Source organism: Parambassis ranga, unplaced genomic scaffold, assembly GCF_900634625.1.
Source record: "Parambassis ranga unplaced genomic scaffold, fParRan2.1 scaffold_31_arrow_ctg1, whole genome shotgun sequence".
Classification (NCBI taxonomy): Eukaryota; Metazoa; Chordata; class Actinopteri; family Ambassidae; genus Parambassis; species Parambassis ranga.
In genome coordinates, this window is record NW_021144801.1 from 608,273 (window position 1) to 619,187 (window position 10,915).

General features: G+C 46.0%; 1 pseudogene; it reads right to left on the bottom strand.

The window, feature by feature from the left end:
• Nucleotides 1-6,419: 6,419 nt before the first annotated feature.
• Nucleotides 6,420-10,549, bottom strand: LOC114430888 (coiled-coil domain-containing protein 39-like; annotated as a pseudogene).
• Nucleotides 10,550-10,915: the final 366 nt, after the last annotated feature.

Sequence of the window (10,915 nt, forward strand, 5' to 3'; positions counted from 1 at the left end):
TATCCCCACAAGCCAGCAGCCGGAGCTGGCATTGCAGATACTATTCATGGACTCTTTGAAAATGGCGTGCTGGAACTCTCTCACTCAGATTGGAACACTCCCATCCTACCTGTAGAAAAGAAAGGGACAGGTAAATATCGCATGGCACATGATCTGAGGGACATTAACGCTGCACTGTCAACCCCCACGGTACCAGTTCCGAATCCATACGTGGCATTGGCCCAACTGGATCCTTCACAGAGCTGGTTCACCTGCATAGATTTAGCTAATGCTTTCTTTTGTCTCCCTCTGGCACCTGAATGCAGAGACATTTTCTCATTCACATATCAGGGAACGCAGTATCGCTACACCAGACTACCTCAAGGTTTTGCGCTCTCCCCCGGTATTTTTAATCAGGTTTTGAAACAGATACTCAGTCACTGCACCCTCCCAGAAAACACTACACTCATTCAGTACGTTGATGACCTTCTTATCGCAGCTCCAACGGCAGCAATCTGCCTGGATGCCACGCAGGCTGTTTTGCAACATCTGGCCACAGCTGGTTTTAAGGTCAGCAAATCTAAACTCCAATTAGTCAGGAAACAAGTTGCTTTCTTAGGACGCATTGTTTCACAAAAGGGAGTCAGCATATCGCCTTCACACAAATCTACCATTTTGCATCATCCGCGTCCTGACAAAGTGAAGGACATGCTCTCATTTCTCGGTCTGACTGGCTACAGTAGAAACATTGTTGCTAACTACACTGGCCTCACACAACCGCTCAGAGACCTTGTCAAAGAACATGGCATGCGTAATGTGTCAGCTCGCCTAAATTGGACGCAGGCAGCTGAACAAGCATTCATTGCTCTTAAACAATCTTTGGCCACTGCAGCAGAACTAGCCACACCTGACTACACTTTACCTTTCTATTTGGATGTCTCTGGAACGGATGCCTGCATCAATGGCATCCTGTTCCAGAGAAAAGGGGGAGAAAGAGTAATACTGATGTACATCGGTGCCCCCCTGGACAACATGGAGAAAAGACACCCTCAGTGCACACAACACGCAGCAGGAATAGCTAAGCTAATTCAAAAAACCGCACACATGGTCATGGGACACCAGCTGTATGTACTGACAACACATAGTGTAGTGGCATACGTGAACTCAGAGACATTCACACTCACCTCATTGAGACAGAGGAGGTTGAGCAAGATTTTAGAAGCACCAAACATCACCTTCACACATGAGGGCATCAACATGGCAGACCAGATAGGAACAGGAGAGCCACACACATGCACAGAGAGGGTGATTAGGGAAGAAAAGGTCAGAGTCGATTTACAAGCCACACCTCTTTCACAGGCCAGAAATCTGTTCACAGATGGGTGCTGTTTTAGACATGACACAGAAGGACTCAGAGCAGCATACGCAGTTGTTGAAGACACAGGGGAAGAAATGAGAACACTGAAAGCAGAAAGATTAGAGGGACAGCAGTCAGCGCAGAGAGCCGAGGTGAGGGCAGTGATTGAGGCACTAAAGATAGGTCAAGGACAGGACATCAATGTTTTTACTGACTCAGCATATGCGGCAGGAGCAGTGCATGTGGAATTAGGGCAATGGCTGAGAGCAGGTTTTCTCACTGCAACTAACAAACCTATACGGCATGAGGCTGAAATGAGAGAGCTTGCTGAAGCTCTGTTGTTGCCTAGCAAAGTGGCTGTGATTAAGTGCAAAGGTCATGGAGCAGGAACTGACAGGGTCACAAGAGGAAACAATGCAGCAGATCAGGCAGCAAAACAGGCAGCAGGCTATGTTGAGCGAATGATTTTTATGTGTTCAGAAACAGACTTGCCTCCCCCTGTTGATTGGACTGATTTGATTCAATTGCAAAACAAAGCCTCTCCACAGGAAAAAACACTGTGGAAAGCTAGAGGGGCGACTGACACAGGAGGAGTATGGAGAGGGCCTGACGGACGCCCCATACTGCCACCTGGACTGAGACAGACTGCCATGGAGGAAGCGCATGGGGTAGGCCATGTGGGAGTGGCACAGATGATGAAAAATCTTGAGCACTGGTGGCACCCCTACATGAAAGACATGGCTCAGTATTTGATCAGAACATGTGACCAATGTTGTAAATACAACCCCAGACCGACTATCAAACCAGAAATTGGAAAATATCCTCTAGAGACCAAGACAGGTAGAGAAATAATCATTGACTACACTGACATGGTTGACTCTGTGAGAGGATACAGATACATTTTGATGTGTGTTGATGCATACTCAGGATGGCCAGAAGCCTGTCCTGCAAAAAGAGAGGACAGTAAAACAGTCATCAAGTTTCTGATTAACACCTACATTCCCAGACATGGTTTTCCTGAAAAAAAATCAGATCTGACAATGGAACACATTTCAAAAATAAATACCTCCAGCAGGTGGAGGCTATGTTGGGACTGAAGCATGCTTTTGGTACTGTTTATCATCCACAGTCTCAAGGAAAGGTGGAAAGGATGAATCAAACCTAAAACAAAAATTGGCTAAAATCTGTGCACAGACCAAATTTATATGGGTTCAAGTATTATCTATTGTATTGATGTTCTGGTAATAACGCCATATAATCTACACCTTATGAGCTTCTTACAGGTCGACAGTTTCCTGGACCAGCTGGCCGGCTGAGACTGAAGAAGCATGCAGTATGGTATTAATATAAACCATAATATAATGAATTTGAAGCTTTGGTGTTAGAATTTGTATTACAGGACAAAGGAGAGATGGTGAGTCCAGAAGGAGCCACACACAGCCGAGTGGGTCCTCCTGAAGGTGATAAAAGGAAGTGGTCGGAACCAAGGTGGACCGGTCCCTACCAAGTGACGGAACGCACCTCTCACGCGGTTCGGCTGAGAGGAAAGGGGGACACCTGGTATCACTGGAGCCAGTGCGCAGGCGCAGAGGAGCCTCAACGCTCTCTACAGGACGTCCAAACTGATCTGAGGGCACAGAAGTCTGAATCAGCTGATTCAGACACAGATCCTGTCACAAAAGGGGCAGAATAATCCCCTGACAGAGATCAAGGATCCCGGGTAGTCTAACCCCAGGGATCCGAAGAAAGAAGACACATCCTGAGGACGAGAGGACTTGGAGGACGATCTGATTTTCGATGCAGGGATTTAAACTTTGCCATCACGTTTCGTTTTATGTACTCACATGATATGTTTTTTAATACACTACATTCTTCACAGAGTTTTTCTTTTTGCACCTTCATTTATGGTTTTGACACGCATACACACACCAGGTGTTTGGACATTTACTCACAGTGTTGTTACATATAGATGTCACTTTTACCCATAGTTTTGTTTGATTACACACAGTGTTTTCCTATTTGCTGATGTGACCGTTTATTGTTTCTTTTTCCTTATATTTCTGAGTGTTGGACTCTTAGTAGAGTCCAAAAGGGGGAATTGTGGAAATATATGGTCAAACCTGGTCAAAATATATGTTTGTTTGCACATATGGTAAAAGTGTATGGTTGCTCATAGATCGGGACCTCTGACTGAGGCCATAAAGTATTCTGATGTTTAATGGTTAGTTTAGAAATTCGAACTGCAAACCCCTTAGTTGACCCAAAGATGAAAACACAAGCTTGCCAAAGAGATAAGATATACTCAAGGTCGTAGCAGGAGGACCTGACACACACTCACATCAAAGATGTGAGTGGGAGAACTTCAATGTCTTTTAGTTTCGTATACGCCCTCCACCTTGTGATTATTGAATATGCATGTTTCACTGAAAAACATTACCTTTTATGCCTTTCTATGTAAATGTAACCACACCTTGTTGTCAGATTAATAAAACGAGCCTAATGCATGGGACGGACAGAATGCAAATGGTCAGCTGCAGGAGCAGATCGAGGGGTCTGTATTGAGCTGTGCATTCTCCCTTTATAAAGGCGAAACTGAAACTGATCAGTACTGGTTTTCATTCAATGTTCTGTGCATCGGGGACGGAGTCTGGGAATCCGGGGTGACCAGATTAGGTCACAACAGGTGCTGTGCTTAAACACCTGTCTGTGTCTCCTCATGAAGATGCCACAACCTCCACATAATAATCTGGATTATTTACAGTGTTAGTTATCAGGCTGATCATTATGGTCTTATACCACACAGGCCATGTGGAGCCCTGTGAGGAAACTCCAGAGGACGTCCCATCAGCGGTCCAACACCTGAGAGCCTCCACTCCTTCCTCTGCTCCTCCAGCACCTGACCTGGTAACAGAGGAAGGGTCCAAGGTGTCCAGGTCTCACTGATGATCCTGCACTGTGGACAAACTTAATAATAACAATACTAGTCATCATATCTTGTGTTGTCAGTGGTGGAGGAAGTACTGATGTTTAGTACTTAAGTGAAAGTACAATTACCCAGCAAAATATATACTCAAGTAAAGTAGATGTGCTACATCAATGAGCCTACTTAACCAAAGTCTCAAGTACTTACTTTCAATTTCCAAGAGTTTAAATCGAGACAATTGGACTCAAGGATTGTTTTTTTTTTTAACATGGGGATACATAAAAAATACATGAAAAATTACCTAAGTACAGTAACAAAGTACAAATACTTAGTTACTTTCCACCACTGTGGACAGTCTTCAGAAAATATATATTTCTATGATGAATTTTGATTGTGTTGTACAGGTTTTTTATATTTCCTTAAGATAATATTTTCATATGTGTGTTCCACATTATTTAAATAAAAGGTTGCTTATATAATCATCACTGTACATGTCTTTGTGTTTGGGGCGGCATTTCTATAGAATCTAGTAGCCCGTAGGGCCCCAGTGTTACCTTCTCGCCTAGGGCCCCTATAGTGTCAAGCAATGGCTCTGTTCAAGAGTTAACAAGACACAGGTGACAACAATCAAACCCTTTGCAGTGCGCAGTGCGGACCAGTGCAGCCTTTGCAGTGTGCAGTGCGGCCTTTGCAGTGTGCAGTGCGGACTTTGCAGTGCGCAGTGCGGACCAGTGCAGCCTTTGCAGTGTGCAGTGCGGCCTTTGCAGTGCGGACTCTGCAGTGTGCAGTGCGGCCTTTGCAGTGCGCAGTGCGGACTTTGCAGTGTACACTTTGCAGTGCGCAGTGCGGACTTTGCAGTGCGGACTTTGCAGTGCGCAGTGCGGACCAGTGCAGCCTTTGCAGTGTGCAGTGCGGCCTTTGCAGTGTGCAGTGCGGACTTTGCAGTGCGCAGTGCGGACCAGTGCAGCCTTTGCAGTGTGCAGTGCGGCCTTTGCAGTGCGGACTCTGCAGTGTGCAGTGCGGCCTTTGCAGTGCGCAGTGCGGACTTTGCAGTGTACACTTTGCAGTGCGCAGTGCAGACTTTGCAGTGCGGACTTTGCAGTGCGCAGTGCGGACCAGTGCAGCCTTTGCAGTGTGCAGTGCGGCCTTTGCAGTGTGCAGTGCAGACTTTGCAGTGCGCAGTGCGGACCAGTGCAGCCTTTGCAGTGTGCAGTGTGGCCTTTGCAGTGCGGACTCTGCAGTGTGCAGTGCGGCCTTTGCAGTGCGCAGTGCGGACTTTGCAGTGTACACTTTGCAGTGCGCAGTGCGGACTTTGCAGTGCGCAGTGCGGACCAGTGCAGCCTTTGCAGTGTGCAGTGCGGCCTTTGCAGGGCGCAGTCCGCACTGCACACTGCAAAGGCTGCACTGGTCCGCACTGCAAAGTCCGCACTGCACACTGCAAAGGCTGCACTGGTCCGCACTGCACAAGCCGATATTTTGTGGCCCCCCACTTGACATCAAAGTTTAGTGTTAGTGCGGCCTGCACATTTTTCTCACACGCACTTATTTACTGAGTCCGCACTGCGCACTGCAAAGTCCGCACTGCACACTGCAAAGGCTGCACTGCACATGCAAAGTCCGCACTGCGCACTTCAAAGTCCGCACTGCGCACTTCAAAGTCCGCACTGCAAAGTCCGCACTGCAAAGGCTGCACTGGTCCGCACTGCAAAGGCCGCACTGCACACTGCAAAGTCCGCACTGCGCACTGCAAAGGCCGCACTGCACACTGCAAAGGCTGCACTGCACATGCAAAGTCCGCACTGCGCACTTCAAAGTCCGCACTGCAAAGTCCGCACTGCAAAGGCTGCACTGGTCCGCACTGCAAAGTCCGCACTGCGCACTGCAAAGGCCGCACTGCACACTGCAAAGTCCGCACTGCGCACTGCAAAGGCCGCACTGCACACTGCAAAGGCTGCACTGGTCCGCACTGCGCACTGCAAAGTCCGATTCGTTATGCTCTGTTTATAGTCGTATTCATCTTGTGCATTTTTATCACCAACACCTTGCAGCTGTGGAGCTGACTGACTGTTAAAGGTGAACTGTTATCAGTGTAGTATTCTAGTGTGACCCATTTCAGGGTAAGTCTGACCTGGAAGTGGTCAAGCTGCGGGCAGAGTTTGTCCTGAAGCTCCGCTGGGTGGAAGGAGTTGAAGGAGGAGGTGGAAGAGACACATTGGCCTGTGAGGGGTAATAGAGAGGAGCATTAAAGGGTACGCTGCTGTGGCTGCATTAGTCCTGCTGTTTGAGCTGTTCTGCACCTGCAGGAAGTATTTCTCCAGCGCCGGTCTGACGTCTGGGTTTTTCTCCATGGCCTCATTCAGCATCTTGTCAATAACCTTGTTAAATTCCTTCATCTCTGTCACTTTAATGTCCTTCTCTTCAAAAGTCTCACTCTTGGTGTTTTTTGCTGAGCGGATCTGTTTGGTCAGCTTGGAGCACTGGAAAACAGCAGGACATTACAGAATTAAACAGGTGGTGTTCTGTATACACACACAACACCCCCTGTGTTTACTGCCGCGTCATGAAATGAGCGGTTGATTTTAAACCTGTTTTGTGGCTCTGTCGAGTTTCTCCTTCTGAAATGTGATGTCTTTGTTCAGTTTCTCCAGGAGTGTCTGATTTATTCTCTTTTCTCCCTCCTCTTGGTCCTCTTGTCCTGGAAACAGACACACACCCATGAATACACTAAAGCTGAACATGCACATACACAGAGATTCATACGAGATCAATGTCAGGCAGATAGTTTAATAGATAGTTAAAAGTTTATTTTTGGTCTAAAGCTTTCACAGGGGCGCTACATAATACACCCTCTGTATTCCCTGTAGTATTGTGCAGTGATGGCTGCACAAAACAGATGCAGCTTTAGGCCACATGGTCTGTGGGCGACTTCTACAAAGGAGGGATCTGTGTGCTCCATGGGTGCTGGACTAAGTGTGTAAATGATTGATTCTCTAACTTGGCCCAAAGCATATCCATCACTGTGTTGCAGTGATAATACACTGACTTCCAACAAAAAAACAGTAATTTAACTATTACTGCCTGCTGAATGTTGACCATTATGCTAATAATATATGAGCTAATAAAGTATTTGCATGGTTAAGATCCAGTTAATCCAGAATCAGTCTGAATGTAACCTGAGCCGTCGAAGACTAATTGCTTCGTTCTCAGTGATCTGCTCTACACTGGCTATAAACAACAATAACCTGCATGTCCTGTTGGAGCTCCTGGATCGTTTGTTATCCTTCAGCTTCACTTCGGCAGCTCTCAGCTGCTCCTCCAGCTTCAACTTCTCCTGATAGTCCGGACCTAAAACGAAAACAAATTACATCGTGGCCAATTAAAGCTGCCACCATCATTTAACAATCAATCAATCAACAAGTATACAGTTGAAGAGGGCTGTGGCTGGTTTACATACTGGATTCTTCAGCTTTGTTGAAAGATTTGCGGTATACAGAGTTAGAGTTGCTGAACAGCTGGTTGGTGTTCTCCAGAGCTCTCTTTTCCTGCTCCAGCTTGTGGATTTTAGCATCCAGCTCATCACCCTTCTGCTTAAGTTCCCCTTTCTCTTGTGCAACCTGGTGAAAAGCACACACAGATGATGCAAAAGTCTGGAACCATGGTGTGTGCTTCAGTAGACTATGTGTGAAGAGCTCCGACCTTAGTGATGTAGTAAGCCTGTGACTGCTCCCCCTCCGCCTCAGGACCTGCCTTGGTCAGGGTCACAACCTCAAAATGTTTCTTAATGGTTTCAGTCTTGGACAGTTTCTTATTGAGTTCAGCACCGAGACACAATGATTGACATTGAGTGATGTGACAAACCTTTGAGAACTGAGTGATTTGTTTTTTTTTTACCTGAGTCTCTGCCTCTCCTGTTCACCGAGCTTCAGCTGCTGGCTGAGCATTTCTTTGTACACCTTGATCTCATCCTCCCTCTCTGTCATAGCTTTCTGCAGGTTCAGCTTCCTCTTCTCCAAAGACAGCACGCCGTCTGCCTTGTTGTACAGCAGATCCCTCATACGCTCCACCTCTAGCTTCATAAACTTGTGCTCCACCATGCTGTCCTGATAGGGAACCCATGAGTTTAAAATCACAGTGCATACAGCCTTTCTGTCATGTCCATTCTTAGCTTTGAGGAAAATCTACTTCAACCTTCAGTTTCTCCTCCAGCGCAGCATTGTGGATCTTGGCTTCCTTCAGTCTAAAATACACAGAAACATAAAACAGACATTGTGTAGTACATTACCACAGCTCCAGTCAATACACACACAGAGCCCTGCTGTGATACACTGACTTGTCATTGTAGTCCTGGATGTCCTTCTTCATCGTGGATATGTGGGACGTCAGCATCTTCACATCAGAGGTTGTTCTCTCTAGGTTGCCTTTGCAGCTTTTCAGCTGCGGGACACACGAGAGTCAGTTCACTTATAATAATATCAATATGAAGGCAGTTTATTATTAGTCCACATTCAGCACCTCATCCTGCAGCCTGCCACAGTCACTCTCCTGCTCCTTCAGCTCCTGCTGCAGTTTTACTGCCTGTTTGTTGGCCACCGCTGACTTCCTCTCGGTTTCTTTCCTGTTGTTCCTCTGGATCTCCATCAGGTGCTTCTTCTCTACAATGGCGGCCCTGTTTTCCCTCAGCTTCTGGTTGGCTTTTGCAAGTTGCTGCAATAATAATTTAAAAGAAAAGACTCCTGTGTGAATTCACTCTAGAATGAATGACCAGTAGATGTTTAATGTCCCATGCTTTACCAGTGCACACTGCTGCATCTCAGCATCTTGTTGCTTCATGTACTTTATAGTGTTTTCCCACAGGTGGGTAAGCTGCTGTGTCTCCAGGTGAGCCTGCTGCAGATTCTCTGTCACCTTATCCAATGCAAGCTGGTACGACAGCAGAGGGATTTTAATGGGAAACCACAACTGCCTACACATACTGTTAGTAATAACACCATGGATGTGCTGTGTTTTTACACATTACCTGGGCTAATTTTGTCTCAGTCTTCTCTTTATCGAGTGCTTTGAGCTTTTCATTGGCCTCCACAGACTTCTTCTCTATCGCCAGAATGAGCGACTGCACCAGGGGAGGTTAGACAGCTGTTAGCTGATGATAACTCAAAGCTGTAAGTGCTGCAGAAGAGAGATGTTTTCATCTCTTTACCTTGATCCTCTGCTCATCTTGCTGAGCGTATTTGTTGATGGCCATCGTGTCCTCATATTTGCCTGCTGACTCCTCCAAAATGCAATCCATTGTCTGCTGGTCCCAGTTCATCTGCTGCCTGAACTCCTCCAGCTTCTGTTTGGCCTTGAAAATGAAATGTTGTTCTGGGGATACAGATATATGTTATTGTGGCATCACAATCTATAGCTACTTCTCTTTTCTATTTTTTATTTATGAAAGGCTCGGACCTCCAGCGTGTTTTTCCTCTCTCCTAAGGAGCTTCTTAGCCGTGTCCTGAGTCAGACGGCTAGTTTCTCTCTCCGCGAGGGCTGTCAGGTGTTTCTCTAACTCTATCTCTCTCTCCTTTGCCTCACACAGAGCCTAGACAACACAAATAACACACACTGCATAACCCACCACAAAACAAACATATCACAACTCATAGATACTGACCTCAGTGTTTTCCAGCTCTTCTTTAATATTCTTTAGGTAATTGGCCATGTTCTTCTTTTGTTCCTTGTTTTTCTCCAGTTTGTCTTCCAGTTGTGTCCGCTCTATCTCTTTTCTACAAATCTGTTGACATCATCATGACACAGCACACAGTGAATCAAAATTCAGATACCGAAAACCGATGTGCAATAACATTAAGAAAACACAATCTAAATTGTAAAGTGAGGACCTTTTGTCCATACATACATATCTGACACTTAACAAGAAAAAAAGATTCAAATGTTACATTTTATTTGGAAATTTCAGCTGCTCTTAAATATTTAAAATAATGAATTGAACAGTGACCCTGGTGTCACTGCAGGAGGACCGTGTGCACAACCTGCACTCAGTCAAAACAAACCTCATCAACGGTTTGTGTTACAACATTATTCTTCATTCTTTGAGTAATTTTAAACGACCCACATGATGACACCCAAAAACAAACAGAGAAAAGGAAGCTAAACACGTCTGTGCCATTAAACATGTTAATAATAAGTTTCCTCACCTCCTCCAGTAAGGCTTTGTTTTCAGCGTTGAGCTCGGGGACAGCATAACGGCTACCCCACCCCACTTCAGCCAAAACTGGGTCAAGAACTTCAGACATAGATTCCATTTTAACACCGCGCCTGACAAATGCTATGGAAAGCAACAACGCAGTAATTCTCAGCAATATCTCTTGACTCCGGCTTTATACAGCGTCTCTCTGCCGGTTGCTAGGGCTCAGGTCTGTTGTCAGTCGCCCCTAGCAAACCCCCCGTTCGGCATGTCGCCACAAGGAGGCAGCGCGAGACCAGAAGTAATGCTTCCGGTCAGCTTGTAAAATACATTTAAGAAGTAATTTCATAGTGTGTCATATAACTTTGTTTTCTGCAGTTCAGGCTGTGGCAGATGAGATCAGTTGTTCTTCTGCTCTCTGGAGAGAGCTCCGGTTGGTACGAGATGGTCATAAATTCAGACTAAGGACAGCAGC